This window comes from Capricornis sumatraensis, chromosome 1 (assembly GCF_032405125.1).
Source record: "Capricornis sumatraensis isolate serow.1 chromosome 1, serow.2, whole genome shotgun sequence".
Taxonomy (NCBI): domain Eukaryota; kingdom Metazoa; phylum Chordata; class Mammalia; order Artiodactyla; family Bovidae; genus Capricornis; species Capricornis sumatraensis.
In genome coordinates, this window is record NC_091069.1 from 44,591,535 (window position 1) to 44,617,010 (window position 25,476).

A 25,476-nucleotide genomic window follows, 5' to 3' on the forward strand; every position below is an offset into this window, starting at 1 on the left:
GAAGAAAGCTGAGCGTCGAAGAATTGATGCTTTTGAACTATGGTGTTGGAGAAGACTGTTGATAGTCCCTTGGACTGCAGGGAGATCTAACCAGTCCATTCCAAAGGAGATTAGTCCTGGGTGTTCTTTGGAAGAACTGATGCTAAAGCTGAAACTCCAGTACTTTGGCCACCTCATGTGAAGAGTTGACTCATTGGAAAAGACTTTGATGCTGGGAGGGATTGGGGGCAGGAGGAGAAAGGGACGGCAGAAGATGAGATGGCTGGATGGCATCACCGACTCGATGGACATGAGTTTGAATGAACTTCGGGAGTTGGTGATGGACAGGGAGGCCTGGCGTGCTGCAATTCATGGGGTCACAAAGAGTCGGACACAACTGAGTGAATGAACTGAACTGATTGTGAGTTGAATTGAATGCCTACCCATCCCCAAATTCATGTGTCAAAGTTTTAACCCCTAGTATCTCAGCATGTAATCTTTGGAAGTAGGGCCACTACAGATGTAAATTAGCTAAGATGATGTCACATGAGAGTATTATAGACCCCTTATCCAGTATGATTGGTGTCATTCTAAAAAGGGGGAATTTGGAGACAGACATATAAGGAGGAAAGACTCAAGAGAATGCCATGTGAATGCAGAGCTCAGGTATTGCACCTACAGGTCAAAGGATGCTAAAGATTGCCAGCACAGCCCTAGAAGCTAGAAGAGAAGCATGAAACAGATCCTTCCCTCTTAGCCCTTTGAAGGATCTAAGTCTCTTGGTACCTTCATCTCAGGCATCCAACCTCCAAAAGTGTGAGACAATAAATTTCTGTTATTTAAGGTCCTTTGTTGCAGCAGCCCTAGGAAACTTACACAACTACCATTTCTTATTCCAGGACTTCTGATATGGAGTACTCCTCTTGAGTTTTCTCTGGCTCTGTGACCATTTATTGCTTCTCAATCCATTTCAATTCCTCTGTTGCCTAAATATCTGTGTTTCCTAGAATTCCATCTTCATCCTCTCCATGGAGAGGCAGTATCAAGTTTTCTGGAGTTAGCGCTCCTTGCTGGGTCACCTTGGATAATGAGTTTAATCTCTCTGTTGAGTCAGTTTCCCTACCTGCAAACCAATAGTTTCTACGTGAGGCAACTAAGAGTGACTGTCCACTTCTCAAACATGTGTGCTGTTTTTGTTTTTTTTTTTTAAGTTTCTAATTGAGAGAGTTGTTATAAGGAGTAAATCATTCCATATATATTAAGTACTGAACATGTAAGTAAGTAAGTAAAGTAAAGTTGTTCAGTCATGTCCGACTCTTTGCGATCCCATGGACTGTAGCCTACCAGGCTCCTCCCTCCATGGGATTCTCCAGGCAAGAGTACTGGAGTGGGTTGCCATTGCCTTCTCCAGGGGATCTTCCTGACCCAGGGATCGAACCTGGGTCTCCTGCATTCCAGGCAGACGCTTTAACCTCTGAGCCACCAGGGAAGCCCTGAACATGTAAGCACTCAATAAATATTTACTGTTAATTATTATATTCTCTCTTTACTTCCACATGTGCTCTTTCACCATCTCAGCTTCTTTTCTTATAGTGGACATTCATTACTCATTTTGGCCATGTTAAGGGCTTCACAGGTGGCGTTAGTGGTAAAGAACCCACCTGCCAATGCAGGAGATGTAAGAGATGTGGGTTTGATTCCTGGGTGGGAAAGATTCCCCTGGAGAAGGAAATGGCAACCCACTCCAGTATTCTTGCCTGCAGAATCCCATGGACAGAGCAGCCTGTCAGTCTACAGTCCATAGCATCGCAAAGAGTCAGACATGACTTAAAGTGACTTAGCACTTGGCCACATTGCACATTTAGCCCTCTTTCTCTTAAAGGCCCTTGCTTCCTACTAAAAGTGAAAAAATGTTAATTGTTTAGTCATGCCTGACTCTTTGTGCCTCCATGGACTGTAGCCCACCATGCTCCTCTGCCCATGGAATTCTCCAGGCAAGAAAACTGGGGTGGGTAGCCATTCCCTTCTCCAGGGGATCTTCCTGACCCAGGGATCAAACTTGGGTCTCCTGCATTGCAGGTGGATTCTTTACTGTCTGAGTCACCAGGAAAGCCCAAGGGCATGCATTTGCCTGGGATAGAACCTGGGTCATTTGCTTGGAAGGCAGTTATGCTAACCACTATACCACCAATCACCTGGTGGCATACTACTAAGGAGGCCATAACAATAGGCACATTTCCAGGCTCCCTTGCAGCTAGAACCCAGGCATTTCAACTGTACCCATGCCAGACTGAGTTGGGAAACCAGTAAAAGAAAGAGGAGCCTCTCATGGAGCCCTTCTGGCAAACGTGGAAGCAGCACTTCCAGTGTCCAGAAGCAGCTGCCACAGAAGTTGATGGTAGCACCCAATGCCATGTGTTGGCAGGATTGGTGGTACCAATTGCAGAATCCTGACTCTGCTTCCAGCACCTGCAATGTGAATTGGGAATTCTTTCTTATCATAAAATCTCTAAGCTTGGTTCTCTTGTTTTCCTGGAGACTCTATAAGCTACCTATTATCTCTAATAAATTATTTCCTTAAATAACCAGGGTTGGTTTCTGTTGTTTGTAACCAAGAACCTTGATAGATGAAACATTGGTTTCAATGACCACTTATATACTGATGGTTTCCAAACCTGGAGCTTCAGCCTGTACTTCTCACTTAGAATTCTATCTGGACCTCTCCATGTTCTAAAAATTACCTTGAAATAGATAAGCCACATGATTTACTGTATAGTACAGGGAATGATTAATATACTCAATATCATTAATAACCTATAATGAAAATAATCTGAAATACTTTTATGTCAAAAAATATATGTACCTATAAAACCAAATCATTTTGCTACACACCTGAAACTAAATCAATATTGTAAACCAACTCTACTTCAATGGAGGTGGGAGGGGGGTTCATGTTTGGGATCGCATGTACACCCGTGGTGGATTCATGTCAGTGTATGGCAAAACCAATACAGTATTGTAAAGTAAAATAAAGTAAAAAAAAAAAAAAAAAAGAATATGACTTTGAAGCAAACTTGCCCATAACCAATTGTAATGCTGATTTAATCATCTCAAGTCTCCCTTAACTATAGATTCTCAGTTTAATGGAATTATCAGATGCTCAAATGCCCCTCAGCCCAGCTTGGGCTAGGTGTGGGGAGCGTGTTGATACAGGGGACAAATGCTCAATTCTGCAAACTAGGGAAAAAAAATTTCTATTGAAAACATGAAAAAAATCAATGAATGTATAAAATCAACACCAATTGTCAAATTAAAACATTTCAGTTCTAATTGTTTCATAACAACATAAGAGTTAAAACAACTACGAGGTAAAACCCTATCATTACAAAATCCAATTAATCTATGACCTCCCTCCAAATATTTTAGTCAGAAAACACCTAACTTTAGAAACCCAAGTCACTCTGGACTCCAGTAAAATCTTTTAAATGCCACATACAAAATCTTAAAACCTCTGAAGTTCATCCTTTAGGCTTCATTTCTGTACTCTTTACTTGCCACTTTGTGGGGGATTCTGTTTCTGCTTCCTCCCTATCCCCTCAGTCTGGGTCAGGTTGGGAGCCAATCTACAGCAGGAGTGCACTGTTACTCTCTTTTCCTACTTTCCATTGGAGGGGTCTATATCTAATCCTAGGGTAGGAAAGGAGTACATTGTGTAATTGTAAGTACATTGTGTGTCTTATAAGATCAGGTAGTTTCTAAATATCTGAGTCAGAGCTCTCTGAATCAGAGCTCTTGAAGTACTTGGCATCTTTGTTCTCTGATTCCCTGGTGATAAAATTTCCCTGAATAACAGTGATTCCAGGTGTAGCTGCCACATTTGCAGAAGTGCAATGGGCAAAGCACAGTTCAGATCAGTTCAGTCACTCAGTCGTGTCCGACTCTTTGCAACCCCATGAATCGCAGCACACTAGGCCTCCCTGTCCATCACCAACTCCCAGAGTTCACTCAGGCTCACGTCCATCGAGTCAGTGATGCCATCCAGCCATCTCATCCTGTCATCCCCTTCTCCTCCTGCCCCCAAATCCTCCCAGCATCAGGGTCTTTTCCAATGAGTCAACTCTTTGCATGAGGTGGCCAAAGTACTGGCGTTTCAGCTTTAGCATCATTTCTTCCAAAGAAATCCCAGGGTTGATCTCCTTCAGAATGGACTGGTTGGATCTCCTTGCAGTCCAAGGGACTCTCAAGAGTCTTCTCCAACACCACAGCTCAAAAGCATCAATTCTTCGGCGCTCAGCCTTCTTCACAGTCCAACTCTCACATCCATACATGACCACTGGAAAAACCATAGCCTTGACTAGACGGATCTTGGTTGGCAAAGTAATGTCTCTGCTTTTGAATATGCTGTCTAGATTGGTCATAACTTTTCTTCCAAGGAGTAAGCATATTTTAATTTCATTAAAAGACAAATAACAGGAAAGGCAAAGCACAAGAAAACCATTAATTAATAGTTTAAAATATTATCTCACTACACACAAGTTTCTAGAACTTGTTTCTAGAATGTTTCTAGAATGTTTCTAGAATCTCACATCTACAGAAATTACATTTGGGAAAGAAGTTCAAGAATGCAGCCAAAAGATTGCTGAGTTGTAGGCCAGGTAATGACTCAAGTAGAAGAATGTATGACATGGAATAGTGAGACTGTTCACCTTGGGGTATCTGGTGGCCCGTGAGCCTCTGGCTGTCAACAACAGTGACATCTGTGGGAAAGGTTTGAGAGACCGTTGGGAGTAAAGACTACTGTTTGGGGCTCATGAAGGCAGCTAACATTTATTGGATATCTACTGTTGGGAGGCAGCTCTCCAAGAATATTTTCACATTTCTGCACTATCTGGGCTTTTTGAACAAAGCATAAGTTGACTTAGCTAAAGAATGATTTTATAGCAAATGCATCCAGGAAGTGAGAGATAGCATATTCTTCTGGAGTAATTCATTTCCCCCGGGGCCATTTGCTCCTCTTCTAGAAACATTTGCTTATCCTCCAGAGTGAAGATAAGGTATCTATCCATTTCTTGATAGAAGAATGGGCAGATATGCCAACAGCCTTATAAGCTCTGAGTCTTATGATTTTCAGGTTCTTCTGTGGTGCAGCCTTCTTGCTCATGCACTATAGCATTAGGATCTTAGCCATGCTTCCCATGGGTCTTACAGAACCATTTCTGAGATGCTCTGTAAGTAATAAAGCATCTGTTTTCTGATTCAGAGATCTAGTGTTTCCTGTCAGAATATATATGCTTACATACATAAACACATAGACCGAATAGTATCTGACTCTTTGCGACCCAATGGATTGTAGTCTGCCAGGATCCTCTGTCCATGAAATTCTCTAGGCAAGAATCCTGGAGTGGGTAGCCATTCCCTTCTCCAGGGAATCTTTCCAACCCAGGAAATGAACCCTAGTCTGCCACACTAAAGGCAGATTCTTTACTGTCAAAGCCACCGGGGAAGCCCCAGTTCAGTTCAGTTGCTCAGTCGTGTCCGACTCTTTGCGACCCTATGAATCACAGCACGCCAGGCTTCCCTGTCCAGAACCATCTCCTGGAGTTCACTCAGACTCACATCCATCGAGTCAGTGATGCCACCCAGCCATCTCATCCTCTGTCGTCCCCTTCTCCTCCTGCCCCCAATCCCTCCCTGCATCAGAGTCTTTTCCAATGAGTCAAATCTTCGCATGAGGTGGCCAAAGTACTGAAGCTTCAGCTTTAGCATCATTCCTTCCAAAGAAATCCCAGGGTTGATCTCCTTCAGAATGGACTGGTTGGATCTCCTTGCAGTCCAAGGGACTCTCAAGAGTCTTCTCCAACGCCACAGTTCAAAAGCATCAATTCTTCGGTGCTCAGCCTTCTTCACAGTCCAACTCTCACATCCATACAGGACCACAGGAAAAACCATAGCTTGACTAGACGGACCTTAGTTGGCAAAGTAATGTCTCTGCTTTTGAATATACTATCTAGGTTGGTCATAACTTTTCTTCCAAGGAGTAAGCGTCTTTTAATTTCATGGCTGCAGTCACCATCTGCTGTGATTTTGGAGCCCCCCAAAATAAAGTCTGACACTGTTTCCACTGTTTCCCCATCTATTTCCCATGGAGTGATGGGACTGGATGCCATGATCTTCATTTTCTGAATGTTGAGCTTTAAGCCAACATTTTTGCTCACCTCTTACACTTCCATCAAGAGGCTTTTTAGCTCCTCTTCACTTTCTGCTATAAGGGTGGTGTCATCTGCATATCTGAGGTTATTGATATTTCTTCCAGCAATCTTGATTCCAGCTTGTGTTTCTTCCAGTCCAGCATTTCTCATGACGTACTCTGCATATAAGTTAAATAAGCAGGGTGACAATATACAGCCTTGATGTCCTCCTTTTCCGATTTGGAACCAGTCTGTTGTTCCATGTCCAGTTCTAACTGTTGCTTCCTGGCCTGCATACAGATTTCTCAAGAGGCAGGTTAGGTGGTCTGGTATTCCCATCTCTTTCAGAATTTTCCACAGTTTATTGTCATCGACACAGTCAAAGGCTTTGGCACAGTCAATAAAGCAGAAAGAGATGTTTTTCTGGAACTCTCTTGCTTTTTCCATGATCCAGCAAATGTTGGCAATTTGATCTCTGGTTCCTCTGCCTTTTCTAAAACCAGCTTGAACATCAGGGAGTCCACGGTTCATGTATTGCTGAAGCCTGGCTTGGAGAATTTTGAGCATGACTTTCCTAGCATGTGAGATGAGTGCAATTGTGTGGTAGTTTGAGCATTCTTTTGCTTTGCCTTTCTTTGGGATTGGAATGAAAACTGACCTTTTCCAGTCCTGTGGCCACTGCTGAGTTGTCCAAATTTGCTGGCATATTGAGTGTAGCACTTTCACAGCATTATCTTTCAGGATTTGAAACAGCTCGACTGGAATTCCATCACCTCCACTAGCTTTGTTCGTAGTGATGCTTTCTAAGGCCCACTTGACTTCACATTCCACGATGTCTGGCTCTAGATTAGTGATCACATCATTATGATTATCTGGGTCGTGAAGATCTTTTTTGTACAGTTCTTCCATGTATTCTTGCCACCTCTTCTTAATATCTTCTGCTTCTGTTAGGTCCATAGCATTTCTGTCCTTTATTGAGCCCATCTTTGCATGAAATGTTCCCTTGGTATCTCTAATTTTCTTGAAGAGATCTCTGGTCTTTCCCATTCTGTTGTTTTCCTCTATTTCTTTGCATTGATCGCTGAAGAAGGCTTTCTTATCTCTTCTTGCTATTCTTTGGAACTCTGCATTCAGATGCTTATGTCTTTCCTTTTCTCCTAAACCGGAAAAAAAATTCAAGTGGCAGGAACTGTTATTATTACAGATGAGGCAACTGAAGTTTAGTGAAGTAGCTGTTTGCCTAAAGTTAATTTGATGGATGGCAGAGCTGGTTTTCAAATCCAGCTATTTGACAGTAAACTACATGCTCTTTGTTCTGTAATATTTCCTACTCTGCTATGGACTTGTCCCCTCTAAAGCTCATATGATACGACCACCTAGTTCCATTCCAATTTCATCATTTTAAGATTTTATGCTTTCCCTCCTGCCTTGTTTCGAAGTTCTCCTTGTAGGTACCCTCCTCTTTGCCAAATGGTTTACTATGAATCTCTGAGCACAACACATACACCCTTACCTTCAAGTCTTTGTCTAGGTGTTTGTTCCTACTTGGAAGCTCTCCTTACCAACCTCCATTTACTGCCAGGAGCCAGCGTGAGGAATCCTGCCCATGGCAATGGTCATAAGGAATGAAGCCAGACAAAATGCAAAGGCATGTTCTAGCTTCAGGGGTTCCCCCTGAGTTTTCCTGAACATCTACCCCCCAAAAACCAGAGTCTGCCTGTACACCACCACTTTTCTCTGGAAAAAGTTAATTCAGGGATTCAGTCTCCTGCATCAGCTCAAACCCCTCTGATGGCTCTCTAACTTGCCTGACAGTTAGAGACTTTTACAATTTGTGGATTGTTTACAGCCCCCCAACCACAAGAGGCACAAAGCTTAAAGCATCTTAAGATACAGAGCCTTTTCTAAGAGCTAAAAATGGACGCTTATTCCTTGGAAGAAAAGTTATGACCAACCTAGATAGTATATTCAAAAGCAGAGACATTACTTTGCCAACTAAGGTCCGTCTAGTCAAGGCTATGGTTTTTCCTGTGGTCATGTATGGATGTGAGAGTTGGACTGTGAAGAAGGCTGAGCGCCAAAGAATTGATGCTTTTGAACTGTGGTGTTGGAGAAGACTCTTGAGAGTCCCTTGGACTGCAAGGAGATCCAACCAGTCCATTCTGAAGGAGATCAACCCTGGGATTTCTTTGGAAGGAATGATGCTAAAGCTGAAACTCCAGTACTTTGGCCACCTCATGCGAAGATTTGACACATTGGAAAAGACTCTGATGCTGGGAGGGATTGAGGGCAGGAGGAGAAGGGGACGACCGAGGATGAGATGGCTGGATGGCATCACGGACTCGATGGACGTGAGTCTGAGTGAACTCCAAGAGATGGTGATGGACAGGGAGGCCTGGCGTGCTGCAATTCATGGGGTCGCAAAGAGTCGGACATGACTGAGCGACTGAACTGAACTGAACTGAACTGAAAAATCATATTGGTGACTGGTTTTCGCTGTTGACTCAATGAGTGCTGCCAGGCCTCCATATTGTTTATCTTTTAGACACCTGGAGGATATTAATCAATGTAATTGGGATATAGAAATAGGAATATAGTAGTTTTGATGTTAGCAACACTAGACTTTTGAGTTAATTACTTTTCTTTGTTATAAATCACTGTACTCCTTTTACTTGTTATAAATTGTTGTATCTTTGCTAGGTAAGAATGTAACTTTATTTAGTGCTTTCTGCAAGTGGCACCAGACTTTGGGAAGAACAACACAAGTAAGTCTTCTGGTTGACAAACCCTTATCAGAAAAGGGCCATAATATATTAATTGGCCCTCTGGCCAGAAGATGATGTAAATCACCTAAGACTTGTGTATACAATTAGGTATGCAGAGAGAAAGCCTAGTTTTGATAAGAGTCAGGGCTGCTGATGCTGCATTATTTTGTATTACCCATTGATCTCTATGTACAATCAAAAAGGTATAAAAGGCCTTTCTAGATAATAGAGCCCGGGCAAGTCACTGGACTGGTTTCCCCCGTGTCTTCTCTTTACTCTCATTTCTGGCTGAATTCCTATCTGGGGCGTGGAGGCTCGCCATGTCTACTTAAGTGCCCCGGCTTCTAAGATCCAGGTGAGAGGGAGCCCAAGGTGGGGCACCCCACGCTATTCAAGAGGATGCCAGTGGCCTAACGTAGATGGTGCAAGCTCCTTGTCTGGAACTTTATTGGCTTTCCATGTAAACCAAGTTATTCAGCCTCTTTTCTCCACTTAATTTTCCTACTACACTATGTCTTCCTAATCTAATCTTATATTAATAAATAAATAAGTTTTTCCTCACCCACGCCATCCCCACTTCGAATTACCCTGGATCCACTGGGGCTGGACCCTGGCAATTTATGAAAGTCTTATTGATCAGTCAAGGCACAAGAATCAATAAAAGAGCCCTGGTGATGGCCCTCCCATGGCACCCACTGTCGGCAGTAGTCATTTGCCTCCTACTATATTTGGCCTTTATTACTTCACCTTCCATTTTCTTTGTTTCATCAGTGCAGTTCAGTTCAGTTCAGTCGCTCAGTCATGTCCGACTCTTTGCGACCCCATGAATCGCAGCACGCAAGGCCTCCCTGTCCATCACCATCTCCCGGAGTTCACTCAGACTCACGTCCATCGAGTCCGTGATGCCATCCAGCCATCTCATCCTCTGTCGTCCCCTTCTCCTCCTGCCCCCAATCCCTCCCAGCATCAGAGTCTTTTCCAATGTGTCAAATCTTCGCATGAGGTGGCCAAAGTACTAGAGCTTCAGCTTTAGCATCATTCCTTCCAAAGAAATCCCAGGGTTGATCTCCTTCAGAATGGACTGGTTGGATCTCCTTGCAGTCCAAGGGACTCTCAAGAGTCTTCTCCAACACCACAGTTCAAAAGCATCAATTCTTTGGCGCTCAACCTTCTTCACAGTCCAACTCTCACATCCATACAGGACCACAGGAAAAACCATAGTTTGACTAGACGGACCTTAGTTGGCAAAGTAATGTCTCTGCTTTTGAATATACTATCTAGGTTGGTCATAACTTTTCTTCCAAGGAGTAAGCGTCTTTTAATTTCATGGCTGCAGTCACCATCTGCTGTGATTTTGGAGCCCCCCAAAATAAAGTCTGACACTGTTTCCACTGTTTCCCCATCTATTTCCCATGGAGTGATGGGACCAGATGCCATGATCTTTGTTTTCTGAATGTTGAGCTTTAAGCCAACTATTTCACTCTCCTCTTTCACTCTCATCAAGAGGCTTTTTAGTTCCTCTTTACTTTCTGCCATAAGGGTGGTGTCATCTGCATATCTGAGGTTACTGATATTTCTCCCAGCAATCTTGATTCCAGCTTGTGTTTCTTCCAGTCCAGCGTTTCTCATGATGTACTCTGCATATAAGTTAAATAAGCAGGGTGACAATATACAGCCTTGATGTCCTCCTTTTCCGATTTGGAACTAGTCTGTTGTTCCATGTCCAGTTCTAACTGTTGCTTCCTGGCCTGCATACAGATTTCTCAAGAGGCAGGTTAGGTGGTCTGGTATTCCCATCTCTTTCAGAATTTTCCACAGTTTATTGTCATCGACACAGTCAAAGGCTTTGGCATAGTCAATAAAGCAGAAAGAGATGTTTTTCTGGAACTCTCTTGCTTTTTGCATGATCCAGCGAATGTTGGCAATTTGACCTCTGGTTCCTCTGCCTTTTCTAAAACCAGCTTGAACATCAGGGAGTCCGTGGTTCACGTATTGCTGAAGCCTGGCTTGGAGAATTTTGAGCATGACTTTCCTAGCATGTGAGATGAGTGCAATTGTGTGGTAGTTTGAGCATTGTTTGGCATTGCCTTTCTTTGGGATTGGAATGTAAGCTGACCTTTTCCAGTCCTGTGGCCACTGCTGAGTTGTCCAAATTTGCTGGCATATTGAGTGTAGCACTTTCACAGCATTATCTTTCAGGATTTGAAACAGCTCGACTGGAATTCCATCACCTCCACTAGCTTTGTTCGTAGTGATGCTTTCTAAGGCCCACTTGACTTCACATTCCACGATGTCTGGCTCTAGATTAGTGATCACATCATTATGATTATCTGGGTCGTGAAGATCTTTTTTGTACAGTTCTTCCATGTATTCTTGCCACCTCTTCTTAATATCTTCTGCTTCTGTTAGGTCCATAACATTTCTGTCCTTTATCGAGCCCATCTTTGCATGAAATGTTCCCTTGGTATCTCTAATTTTCTTGAAGAGATCTCTGGTCTTTCCCATTCTGTTGTTTTCCTCTATGTCTTGCATTGATTGCTGAAGAAGGCTTTCTTATCTTTTCTTGCTATTCTTTGGAACTCTGCATTCAGTTGCTTATATCTTTCCTTTTCTCTTTTGCTTTTCGCCTCTCTTCTTTTCAGAGCTATTTGTAAGGCCTCCCCAGACAGCCATTTTGCCTTTTTGCATTTCTTTTCCATGGGGATAGTCTTGATCCCTGTCTCCTGTACAATGTCATGAACCTCATTCCATAGTTCATCAGGCACTCTATCTATCAGATCTCGGCCCTTAAATCTATTTCTCACTTCCACTGTATAATCATAAGGGATTTGATTTAGGACATAGCTGAATGGTCTAGCGGTTTTCCTTACTTTCTTCCATTTGAGTCTAAATTTGGCAATAAGGAGTTCATGATCTGAGCAACAGTCAGCTCCCGGTCTTGTTTTTGTTGACTGTATAGAGCTTCTCCATCTTTGGCTGCAAAGAATATAATCAGTCTGATTTCCTTGTTGACCATCTGGTGATGTCCATGTGTAGAGTCTTCTCTTGTGTTGTTGGAAGAGGGTGTTTGCTATGACTAGTGCATTTTCTTGGCAAAACTCTATTAGTCTTTGCCCTGCTTCATTCCACATTCCAAGGCCAATTTTGCCTGTTACTCCAGGTGTTTCTTCACTTCCTACTTTTGCATTCCAGTCCCCTATAATGAAAAGGACATCTTTTTTGGGTGTTAGTTCTAAAAGGTCTTGTAGGTCTTCATAAAACCGTTCAACTTCAGTTTCTTGAGCGTATTGGTTGGGGCATAGACTTGGATGACTGTGATATCGAATGGTTTGCCTTGGAGACGAACAGAGATCATTCTGTCGTTTTTGAGATTGCATCCAAGTACTGCATTTTGGACTCTTTTGTTGAATATGATGGCTACTCCATTTCTTCTGAGGGATTCCTGCCCACAGTAGTAGATATAATGGTCATCTGAGTTAAATTTGCCCATTCCCGAGTAGTGCTAAATTCATAAAATTAATTGAGAAGTGTTTCCTCCTCTTCTATTTTCTGGAAGAAATTTTGTAGAATTAGTGTTAATTGTGTCAAACATTTTAAAAAAAATCTGGAAAAACTCTGGGATTTGAGATTTCAATTTTAGAAGCTTTGAAATTATGAATTCAATTTCTTTAATAGTTATAGGGTGATTCAAATGATTTATTCTGTATTGTATGAGTTGTGGTAGTTTTTATTTTTTAAAGAATCAGTTTCACCTAAGTGGTCAAAATTCTGAATGTAGAGTTGTTTTTAGTATTCATTTATTATTATTTTAGTGTCTGTAGAGTCTATAGTGATGTTCTTGTTATATTACTAATATTAGTAATTTGTGTCTTCCCTCTGTTTTTTCTGTTATTCATGCTAGAGGTTTGTCAATTTTATTGATATTTTCATAGAACAGCTCTTTGTTTCATTGATTTTTCTCTATTTTTCTATTTTCAGTTTCTTTGATTTATGTTGTCTTTAATATTTTCTTCCTCTGTTTTTTCCCACTTTCTTCTTTTTCCAGGTTTTTAAGATAAGAGTTTAAATAATTGATTTGAGATTCTTCCTCTTTTCTCATGTATGCACTTAGTGCTATTAAATTTCCCCTCAGCATTGCTTCAGCTGTGTCTGAGAATTTTTGATATGTTGTATTTTCATTTGTTATTTCCATGTGTTTGGGGATTTTATGTTACCTTTCCATTTTTTATTTCTAATTTGATTCTATCATGGTCAGAGAACATACTCGATCCTATCTGCCTTCTCTCAAGTTTTCAGAGCCTTTTAATATTTATTTTATATATAATGACAGGGTTTTAAGTTATACTTACAGGGAGGAATAGAGAAAATAATGTCTATTCCACTTTTCTGGAAGCAGAAGTCCTGAGTGGTTTTTTTTGAAGCTTGTAGATGAGTTCAAGTTTGGGGCCACTGGACTAAGCAGCAGTGAGGCCCGTTCCAGCCCTGAGATGCAGTATTCTGTGTTCTGGTCCTGGGTCTGGGCTCCTTAGGAAAGACCTGCTGAAGAACTGATGCTTTTGAACTGTGGTGTTGGGGAAGACTCTTGAGAGTCACTTGGACAGCAAGGAGATCCAATCAGTCCATCTTAAAGGAAATCAGTCCTGAATATTCATTGAAAGGACTGATGATGAAGCTGAAACTCCAATACTTTGACCACCTGATGTGAAAAACTGACCCATTGGAAAAGACCCTGATTCTGGGAAAGATTGAAGGCAGGAAGAGAAGGGGGTGACAGAGGATAAGATGGTTGGATGGCATCACCGACTCAATGGACATGAGTTTGAGTAAACTCTGGGAGTTGGTGATGGACAGACAGGCTTGGCATGCTGCAGTCCGTGGGGTCTCAAAGAGTCAGACACAGCTGAGCAACTGAACTGAAGGCCTTTAGTATTCTCCAATTTAACCCAATTGATTGCTAAACTAACTGTCATAGAATGTGCCCTCCTCCTAGACTCCTGTGATTTTCTACTTAAAAGGCAGGCAGCGATTGCTGATGGCTTTGAACTTCCTTAGGCTACATACCCGGAGAAGGCAATGGCAACCCACACCAGTACTCTTGGCTGGAAAATGCCATGGATGGAGGAGCCTAGTAGGCTGCCGTCCATGGGGTTGCTAAGAGTTGGGCACGACTGAGCGACTTTACTTTCACTTTTTACTTCCATGCATTGGAGAAGGAAATGGCAACCCACTTCAGTGTTCTTGCCTGGAGAATCCCAGGGATGGTGGAGCCTGGTGGGCTGCTATCTATGGGGTCACACAGAGTTGGACACAACTGAAGCGACTTAGCAGCAGCAGCAGCAGGCTACATACCAAGGTGTTAAGCTGAGAGTTGATGCTCTGTATGAAAAAAATGAATTCCTCTAAACCAGATGAAATTTAAACTTGTAGCTGTGAATTCCCTAACAGAAAAGAAGTAGTAGAATATTTTTTTCAAAAAAATATTTTTTGAATTTTAGAATGAAATCTCTCCTTATTTTAACATCTCTTGTCTTAGTTTTTCCTCATTTGACATGTATGCCTTTTTTGTTCCTTTAGTAGACTTTATTTTTTAGACATTTATGCCTTTTAAACAAATCTTTAAAGATGAGGGCTTTTGTGTCTGTTCCTAAATTCAAAACTAGAATGGTCAGAAGCTGTATCTTGTCTGAAAGAGATAGCAGTAAGTGGTGACTTATTAGTTCTTTGCCCAGGAATTAAACTTGCATAGCTGTATGAAAACCAGAAAATCCCAACCACTATACCAGAAAGAGCTAGAGGCTAGAAGCAGAGTTCCTCTGGCTCTTGCTCTGTTTGAAAGCAAGAGTGTTTCAAGGAGACGAAAACTGTAAAAACAGATGCAAAGCTTATTATTAGAGACACAGCACATCAAATGGGAGAGTACACAGAGAAACAGTTTGCTTATTAAAGACAGAAGCAAAACAGAGATACACACCCAGAGAGAAAATGGCGTGGGCATCCTCTCTAAAGGGGCTTCCCAAGTGACTCAGATGGTAAAGAATCTTCCTGCAACATGGGAGACCCAGGTTTGATCTCTGAGTCAGGAAGATCCCCTGGAGTAGGAAATGACAACCCACTCTAGTTTTCTTGCCTGGAGAATTCCATGAACGGGACTGGGAGACTAACGCTTTCACACTTTAACTTTCATCCTCTCTAATAAGGAGGAACACCATAAAGAGGTGGTTAAATCATTTATTTATATAAGGCAGTTCTTCCAGGGCTTTGTTTACCTTTGGCCAATTATCTTGTTTCTTTTTCCACCTGACCTGCCCTAGGACCCTCCACAACATGTGTGAACGACTTTTTTCCAGATGGATTCCACTGCAGAGGTCTGTGGGAGGTTTGGCATCACAGATTCTGGGGCAGTGCCTCCTCTTTTTTGATCCTCAAGGAGCCTTTCTGTGCATGTGTTGTCAAGAAGTTCTCCTTGACCTCAGGAATGAGAAATATGTGCTCTCTTTATCTTTTATCTGGGCAGGACTCAGCTCCTGTCTGTCCCTGCCGTGACTGCTATCTTAAAGTGTCCATCAGAGTCAAAGTGCAGCTCTTTACCCTGTTCCTGTTGTTATTTCTATCTAAAAGTGTAAACAGGAGGCTGGCTATACATGTCTAACCTGTAGCCCATCTATCTCCTGCCTCACGTTCACTATCGGAATATGTTTATATGGGGGAGGACATTTTTCCTCTACTCTCTTAGGTTCTCTGGCTGGTTCTGTAAAATAAACTGACAATAGGCAGGATAACAGGAGAAAATGCATACAGATTTATTTGAAGTTACAAATTTTACCTGCTCCTGGGGGCTTCAACATAGATAATAAAGAAAATCCTTAAAGACACAGTTAGGCTTGGAAACTTTTATACTTTTTGGACAAAGGAGAACAAATTTAATAAGTGACAGGGAACTTTGGGGCTCTAGGGGCAGTAAATTGTAGGAAGGCACATATGTAGAGAACTAATGGTCAATAAGGGCTAGTTAGTTACGGCTAGTTTGTTTGTGTAGAATTTTTTCTTGGTGTCCTCTTGTCTTTGATGATAAAGTTGTTATTCCCCTCCTGTTCTAGGAAGTGGAGACGGGAAGGTGACACCGTCACAAGGGGAATTTATGATCTGTTTTCAGGTAGCTTGGGAACATCAGAGAGCTCATCCTCTCTCTGCTTTTTCTCAGTTGTCTTTAGCTCTTACACCAGTTGGCTTCCCAGGTGATGCTAGAGGTAAAGAACCTTCCTGCCAATGCGGGAGATGTAAGAGACACAGGTTCTACCCCTGCGTCAGGAATATCACCTGGAAGAAGGCATGGCAACCCACTCCAGTATTCTTACCTGGAGAATCCCATGGACAGAGTTGCCTGGTAGGCTATAGTCCACAGGTCTGCAAAGAGTTGGACATAATTGAAGCATGAGAAACTCTGGGCTGGAGGAAGCACAAGCTGCAATCAAGATTGCCGGGAGAAATATCAAGAACCTCAGATATGCAGATGACACCACCCTATAGCAGAAAGTGAAGAACTAAAGAGCCTCTTGGTGAAAGTGAAAGATGAGAGTGAAAAAGTTGGCTTAAAGCTTAACATTCAGAAAACTAAGATCATGGCATCTGGTCCCATCACTTCATGGGAAATAAATGGGAAACGATGGAAACAGTGGCTGACTTTATTTTTCTGGGCTCCAAAATCGCTGCAGATGGTGACTGCAGCCATGAAATTAAAAGATGCTTGCTCCTTGGAAGGAAAGTTATGACCAACCTAGATAGCATATTGAAAAGCAGAGACATTACTTTGCCAACAAAAGTCCATCTAGTCAAGGCTATGGTTTTTCCAGTAGTCGTGTATGGATGTGAGAGTTGGAGTATAAAGAAAGCTGAGCATCGAAGAATTGATGCTTTTGAAGTGTGGTGTTGGAGAAGACTTGAGAGTCCCTTGGACTGATAGGAGATCCAACCAGTCTATCCGAAGTCCTGGGTGTTCATTGGAAGGAATGATGTTGAAGCTGAAACTCCCAATAATTTGGCCACCTGATGCAAAGAGCTGACTCATTCGAAAAGACCCCGAGGCTGGGAAAGATTGAGGACAGGAGGAGAAGGGGATGACAGAGGATGAGATGATTTGATGGCATTACCGACTCAATGGACATGGGTTTGGGTGGACTACAGGAGTTGGTGATGGACAGGGAGGCCTGGTGTGCTGTGGTTCATGGGGTCACAAAGAATCAGACACGACTGAGTGGCTGAACTGAACTGAACTGAACTGAAGCTACTTAGCACTTATGCCAGAGTGGCATATTTGGGGGTATATATTCTGATCTCCTACATTTATTGCTGCCATCTTTTACTGAGTAGATGTAATTAACTGTATGATACTCATTTTGAGAGTTAAAAGAGTGGGAAAATGGTGTAATTTTTTTCAAGTGAGAGGGAAAAAACAGTGCCTTTTGTTGGTATAAAATAGAAAGATGATCCTATTTTATAATGTAAGAAGCTGGTATGCAGACTATATAACATTAAAGTTATGATTTTCAGTATTTTTAAAGTACAAAAGTCATTACCTAGAATGTAAATATTGTCAGCAAAATGCTCCTTGAATATCATGACTCTTGTGACTTTAGATCATGAAAATCCTGAGGAAAGTTAAGAATAAATGAGCTTTGTGTTTTAGTTAGGAATCCTGTTCTTGGGAAACAGAAAATTCAGTATTTGAGACTGAGGTTTTAGAAAACAAAAAGGGCTAATCAAGATCAAAGCAGGAAAATTATCCCTTTTTTGGGATACTCACAAGATGTGTCATTTACCCAAGTCCTCGGCTTTTCATGTGAACCAGTTACCTTGAGCTTGTTTTCATTTTCTTTAATTTTTAAAATTTATTTTTTTAACATTTCCTTTTATACAACATTTATTTTTGGCTGTACTGGGTCTTTATTGCTGCACATGGGCTTTCTCTAGTTATAGCAAACAGGGGCTTCTCATGTTGTGGAGCACTGGCTCTAGGTTTGTGGGCTTCAGTAGTTGTGGGGCACAGATTTAGTTGCTCCTCGGCATGTGAGATCTTCCCAGACCAAGGTTTGAACCCATGCCCCCTCCAGTGGCAGGCAGATTCTTAGCCACTGGACCACCAGGGAAGTCCTCCTGCTTAGTTTAAAATCAACAATTATTTAAAGCATTAGGCTGTTAGAGAAAATAAAAGATGTAGATCTTGCCCTTCAGGTGTTTACAATTTAGTGAAATAGGACATAGACCCATGGAATAGTAAGTAATAACAGCAGTTTGAGTTCAACGGGGGATGATGTTGCCAAGTCATGTGAGTTAGTTATGCTGAATAACTCAATGGGAGTTGAAGATAAAAAATCACTTTAGATTGGAGCTTTATAGAGACAGTGACAATTAAGCCATCTTGAAGAATAGGGGAGTTGTGGATAGATGGAGTTGAAGAAGGATGATCATATCCAGCCTGGAAATTCCTTTTGTTAGTCTTTTAAAAAGAAGTTGTTTGGATAATTTTTGTGTATGAGCCGAGTTACCCATGACCCAACATTCTGATACCAGCTAAAACTCTTCACTGCCCTTCATTCTTTTTTCTTGTTTCCCAGATGGTCAGCAGACTAAATGGGTTGGGGAAGGAGGCAGTGGTCAAGAGATGCAATAGAAGGATCAAAGAATAAAGAAAATCCTCCTGGGAAACCTGATACTGGTTGTGTTTAATTTTACATCTTAACAAGGGTCAGTGTTGAACTAGACTCTCCTCACAACATACAATTTACAACCAATTTAAAACCAAATGATTATCTCTCTTTTATCAAGGGTAACACATCTTAAAAAGGGTTGTGGTGCCTATGCTTAGAAAAGCAAACCCTGGGCATGCAGAATTGTGTCAACTAGAGCCCAGGGGTATTAAAAGAGAAATTGTTCCAGCATGCCCAGTGCTCAGCATCTAAGGGATGAACATAGGAGATAATCACTTATCATTAGACAATTGTAGTAAATAGATTCAGGAAAAAACAGCCTGACACCTGGGCAATTAAATTCTTAATCGTAAATTACTGATTACACTTAACTGTACTGAATGTGTTGTAAGAATACAAGGAAATCCATTTGTACCTAAGTTACAGATTGTACCTCCCCTTAAATTATTAAATTCGAAAGTGCAGTCCCCTACCCCCTCCCCAGAATATAAAGCGTTCTCCTCATCTTCCCAGTTCTCCACTCCATGCTGGCTGAGCTTTCATTCACAGCACTCGCTTGAGCATTTTTGGAGAATCTTCTTCTCAACAGGACGTTGGTATCTGAGCAGAAGAGAAAATTGTTCCCATTTCCAACTCAAAGGTGGTTGTATTTACATAAGCTCCTCTTTCATTTAAATCTGTCTTAATCCTTAAGGATTTAGTAGTTGAAATGCAAAATGCATAAGATGAATTTTTTTTTTTTTACTAAATGAGAAAAAACTTATGAGAAAACAAACAGTACAGAGGAAGAATTTTAACAAAACATCTTTCATTTTCATGTTTTATCTAAAATTGGATGGTTTTTAAGATATTTGTTTTTATTTTCCCACTGAAAGATTAAAATAAAAATTTATATGTAAATATATACATATATGAAGGAATGAGGTCATAGTTTCATTTGACAGTACAATGTAATCATTTTAATCTTACTTTCAACCCATCTCTAAGTTCAAAATAATCCTGAAAAATTTTGAGTTTGATAGCTGAGTTGAAGGGCAATTGGTCTACATTATTACTCCAACAAACACATTAAACCATGGTTAATTATTACCTCTTGGGACTGCAAAAGCATGGTCAGTGTAGATTTTTTTCCTTCCTGGGTAAAGTGCAAGAATTTATTCTGTGCTGTGTGAATGGCTTAGTTGAGAGTTCTTAAAAATTCCTCCCCTGGTGAAATGATAATTACTGGAGCTCAGTTCTGTCCCAGAGGACCTACCAGGAGAGCAGATGAGGCCAAACCTCCTGGTTTGCATCCATTGCTAAATGCGTTTTTTTTATTTAATCTGCTCTTTGTGGGGGGGCATGTTATAGAAAGGCCTTTTGGTTTTTATAAACAAACCCAAGATACTTAAACTTTAAAGATCTTTATCATTAGATCAATTCTTTTTTAAAAAAAATGCAAAGGGGTTTTACTAAATAATCTTAAAGATTTCTGTCTGCTGTAAAATCTTTCTATGGACTGTAATTTTGTTTAGTTCTTTTTTACATTATCACTAATATCCTTATTTGCATACACTTTTTCATTATGTTAATTTTTTTCTACACATGAACTGCTGCATTTAAGTAATTCTACCATATTTGAATTGTAATATTAGAGGAAGGCAGAAGAGTGATATGGCCTGTTTCCCTTCAGGATAAGCAAGTGTCCACTAATTGACATTATTAGCAATACCAAAGCCATTGGAATCTTAAAATTATCTTTATTTTTCTTTGATATTTCTTATTATAACCTATAAAGGATATAGAAAGGACTTAAATTTACACATTAGACTTTTTCATATTAAAAAAATTTTAGCCTGTATAATTTTCTGCTAGATTAGTTGGTACCTTAGCAATGGATGAAATGGTTTTCATCTTTCACTAAGCACAGTGTAAGTAGTGAAGAGAAGTAACATTTATCTTTCATCTACTGAGTGTCAAGCACCTATGTGAATATTATCTAATTTAATTTTACCACAATCCTGTGTGGTAGGTGTCATAAACATTATGAAACCATAGGATGGCTAATAGTGTCAGAATAGCCCACATAGTACCAGTCATCAGTTAGGGAACACTAATGGGAAAATATCACAAAGCTTACATACTTCTGCTGAGTTACTAACCCTTGCAGGCTCTATTAATGTTAGAACCAACCGATATTCAGAAACCCACGTATGGATATGTTTCTTGTTTTGTTAAGGTTGTTTAAAGCTGGGAAGATCATAAAGATCATGGGTTCTTATTCCAATTTCAAAAGGATAACTTAGAAACTATTTCTGTTGTCTTTTGTTTTCAGAAAGGTACTTCTAATAGACTTTGTCCCTGGTTGACATTCCTTGAGAAAGATGACTGGTTTAAAGGACCCAGAAGGCTGCTGCTTTTAAAGCAAATCAGATTCAACAGTGTTACAAGAAATCCATTTTGCTTTAAGAATTTACTCCACATATGCACTTGCACATGTGTGAAATAATCTACTTACAAAAATAGTATAGCCTTTTAACAGTAAAGTAAAAGATTGGAAAGACTCTGACACTGCATTGACCAGTGACTTAAGCATGTAAATTTTGGTATATCCATTCAATGGAGTACTATACAGCTGATCAAATAAATGAAGTGGCTCTGTAGATATCAACACAGCTCTAAGAGATATAACTGAGAGAAAAAAGCTAAGTGTGGGACAGTGTATTTAGTATGTTATGATTTATGTATATAAGGGGAAGATTATAAACGCACCCCCACATATTCACATACATACTTGGTTTATGCATCAATTATTTCTGTATTCTCAACAAGGAGACAAAAATGGGGTTTAAGAGTGTGGGAGTTAGATGAGCAAGGGAAATTTCTTTTCATTGTATAGCCTTTCACTTTTTTTTTAACTTTCAAAATAAATGTGTTTGTATTTTTTCTTTCTGTAAGGATAAAACGAAGCTCCTTTTTTTCAAGAGTTTATCCTTGGGAGAAGGAAGGGGCTTTTTGGTTTTCATTTAACACCATTTCACTGACTTTCTAACATGTATGTACTGTTTTTATTTAAAATATGATTTAATTGGCAGGAGGATCATAGGGGTTTCCCCACCCCCTCCTTCTTTATGGTTTCTTACAATTAAAAACAATCCAATACATTTTAATGTTTTAAAAAAGCTTTTGCTGGCCATCTTTCTCTGTTGTTTGGGAAACATTATGAGGATAAGGATCTTTAAAGGCCTCCTAAGGCCTTTCTTTATTTATTCAGATTGTAACTTTTCTGCAAAGTTTTTGAATCTGACTTCATTGGTTTAAAATGTACTGTCTTTTGCCCTATACTCACCCATGTGAATTTCCTCAAATTCTAGTAAAATGCTTATGAAAGGCATGGGCTTTTCACAAATTATCATGCTTCTTAAAGGCACAATTTCCTGGGCCTGGACCCTGTCCAAGAAGAGAGGAGGCAATAAAATGCTTTGTTTTCTTAGTTAAGGTGACAGAAGTGAAATCATAAAGGATAATATTTCACAAGGTGCATATATGCAACACAAAGCTATGCTTCAGAAGCATAGTTGGTGAGAAACTTATTTCTATAGAAGGATCTCTCAATCTCCCTGTTCTCTCTCAAATGTACTATCATTTCACTTATATTTATGTCATCCCTGATTCTAAGAAGTTGGGTGAGGTTAATTTACAGAATCAAGTAATAGGCCAGTGTATAAAAATGGATGATAAAACAGAGGTGAACACTATTGAATACATTTAACTTTGTACTTTCAGTATAACTTGTATAACTTCTATACTCACATGCTTACTTCATATAGCATTTTTAAATTTCTACCTGAAATACTTTGTGCTTCCACTTCATTGCCTTTTTAAAATTTTCTTTGGCTGCTCTGGGTCTTCGTTGCTGCACCTGGGTTTTCTTTGGATGTGGTGAGCAGGGGCTACTCATTGTGGTGGTTTCTCTGGTTGCTGAGCATGGGCTTTAGGGCACACCAGCCGTCTATGGGGCCGCACAGAGTCGGGCACGACTGAAGTGACTTGGCAGCAGCAGCAGCAGCAGCCTCAGCAAATGTGCCTCATGGCTCTAGCACACAGGCTCAGTAGTTGTGGCGTAGGGGCCCAGCTCGCTGATTCCTAGAATGTCGACGTTCACCCTTGCCATCTCCTGTTTGACCACTTCCAATTTGCCTTGATTCATGGACCTGACATTCCAGGTTCCTATGCAATATTGCTCTTTACAGCATCGGACCTTGCTTCTATCACCAGTCACATCCACAGCTGGGTATTGTTTTTGCTTTGGCTTCATCCCTTCATTCTTTCTGGAGTTATTTCTCCACTGATCTCCAGTAGCATATTGGGCACCTACTGACCTGGGGAGTTCCTCTTTCAGTATCCTATCATTTTGCCTTTTCCTACTGTTCATGGGGTTCTCAAAGCAAGAATACTGAAGTGGTTTGCCATTCCCTTCTCCAGTGGACCACATTTTGTCAGACCTCTCCGCCCGTCTTGGGTTGCCCCGTGGGCATGGTTGGTTTCCTTGAGTTAGACAAGGCTGTGGTCCTAGTGTGATTAGATTGACTAGTTTTCTGAGTATGGTTTCAGTGTGTCTGCCCTCTGATGCCCTCTTGCAACACCTACCATCTTACTTGGGTTTCTCTTACCTTGGGTGTGGGGTATCTCTTCACAGCTGCTCCAGCAAAGCACAGCCGCTGCTCCTTACCTGGACGAGGGCTATCTCCTTACCGCTGCGCTTCCTGACCTTCAAGGTGGGATAGCTCCTCTAGGCCCTCCTACGCCCGCGCAGCCACCGCTCCTCGCTCCTCCCTCCTCGCTCCTCGAGTTGCTCCTCCCAGCCACCGCCCCTGGCCTCGGGCGCCACCCCTGGCCTCCAGCGTGGGGTGGCTCCTCAAGGCTACTGCCCCTGGCCTCAGACGCGGGGTAGCTCCTCTCCGTCATTCCTGCGTCATCGCAGCCTGGCATTCTCAGCCACTGCCCCTGACCTCGGACGAGGGGTAACTCCTCTCGGCCGTACTTAGTGCGCCAGGCTTATTTAACTTATATGCAGAGTACATCATGAGAAACGCTGGACTGAAAGAAACACAAGCTGGAATCAAGATTGCTGGGAGAAATATCAAGAACCTCAGATATGCAGATGACATCACCCTTATGGCAGAAAGTGAAGAGGAACTAAAAAGCCTCTTGATGAAAGTGAAAGAGGGGAGTGAAAAAGTTGGCCTAAAGCTCAACATTCAGGAAACGAAGATAATGGCATCTGGTCCCATCACTTCATGGGAAATAGATGGGGAAACAGTGGAAACAGTGTCAGACTTTATTTTTGGGGGCTCCAAAATCACTGCAGATGGTGACTGCAGCCATGATATTAAAAGACGCTTACTCCTTGGAAGAAAAGTTATGGCCAACCTAGATAGCATATTCAAAAGCAGAGACGTTACTTTGCCGACTAAGGTCCGTCCAGTCAAGGCTATGGTTTCTCCAGTAGTCATGAATGGATGTGAGAGTTGGACTGTGAAGAAGGCTGAGTGCCGAAGAATTGATGCTTTTGAACTGTGGTGTTGGAGAAGACTCGAGAGTCCCTTGGACTGCAAGGAGATCCAACCAGTCCATTCTGAAGGAGATCAGCCCTGGGTGTTCTTTGGAAGGAAAGATGCTGAAACGCCAGTACTTTGGTCACCTGATGTGAAGAGCTGACTCATTGGAAAAGACTCTGATGCTGGGAGGAATTGGAGGCAGGAGGAGAAGGGGTCGACTGAGGATGAGATGGGTGGATGGCATCACTGACTCGATGGATGTGAGTCTGAGTGAACTCCGGGAGTTGGTGATGGACAGGGAGGCCTGGCGTGCTGTGATTCATGGGGTAGCAAAGAGTCGGACACGACTGAGCGACTGAACTGAGGGGCCCAGTTGCCCCATGGCAAATGGGATCTTCCTAGACCAGGGACCAAACCCATGTCCCCTGCATTGACAGGCAGATTCTTCACTACTAAACCACCAGGGAAGCCCTCATTGAATGTTTTTCCCTTCCTCTTCAGCCTCTACTCTTCCTCTGGTGCCCTTTATGGTCAGATTTTAACAAGGAGTAGCTGGTAAAGAAATGTTTGCAGAGTCCCAGTTTCAGTGTCACAAGAAGAGAACAGAAGGGTGTGTTTGGAAGTGAAAATAATTTAATAACTGATACACATTTGTGCTTTTCTAAAATTTTAAAAATTTTCATAGGAAAATTTTATACATCTAATAGCAGTTCTATAAGCTTTTTTACTTAACTTGCTTTCTCTTCTACATATGAAATAAGATAAATAACAAACTCAGTCATGTATTTGGGCACTCACGAAGAGCACTGTAGTAAGCCCTGAGAGATCTATGATACTGAGTATCTTTTATGTCAGAGTGAACAAAGATGGAAAGAGTTGTTTCCTGTCCTCAAGAATTTTGGAAAAAGAAAAGGCTAGTTTTTTCAGAGGAGTATGTTTCTAGTAATAAGCTTAGATTGGGAATATTTCTGCTAGTATAAAGTTCTGGGCCATTTACCAGTAATGCAGTGTAAATGAATCCTTGTCTGCTATAGAATACCTCAAGGGACAGCTTATGATCTTTCTTTTCTGTCATGAAAATGATTGTTCCACCCTTACCAATGGCATTAAACTTAACAGAATATTACCTGCAGTCTATTTAACAGCTAATGTTAAAAACAAATTATCCACAAAGCATAAATTAAGATTAAAAAAAATATGTTTAACTGCCTAATGTAGGTAATGTTTAAAATTATATTCTGGGGGCTTCCCTGGTGGTCTAGTGGTTGAGGCTCTGTGCTTGCACTGCAGGGGGCACTGG

The 25,476-nt window shown here is 41.3% G+C and overlaps 1 non-coding gene across 1 annotated transcript; it reads right to left on the bottom strand.

The window, feature by feature from the left end:
- Positions 1-1,395: 1,395 nt before the first annotated feature.
- On the bottom strand, positions 1,396-1,468 carry TRNAS-GGA (transfer RNA serine (anticodon GGA)). Its single transcript has one exon. It is a non-coding gene; the product is annotated as a tRNA-Ser (tRNA).
- Between the last annotated feature and the right edge of the window lie 24,008 nt (positions 1,469-25,476).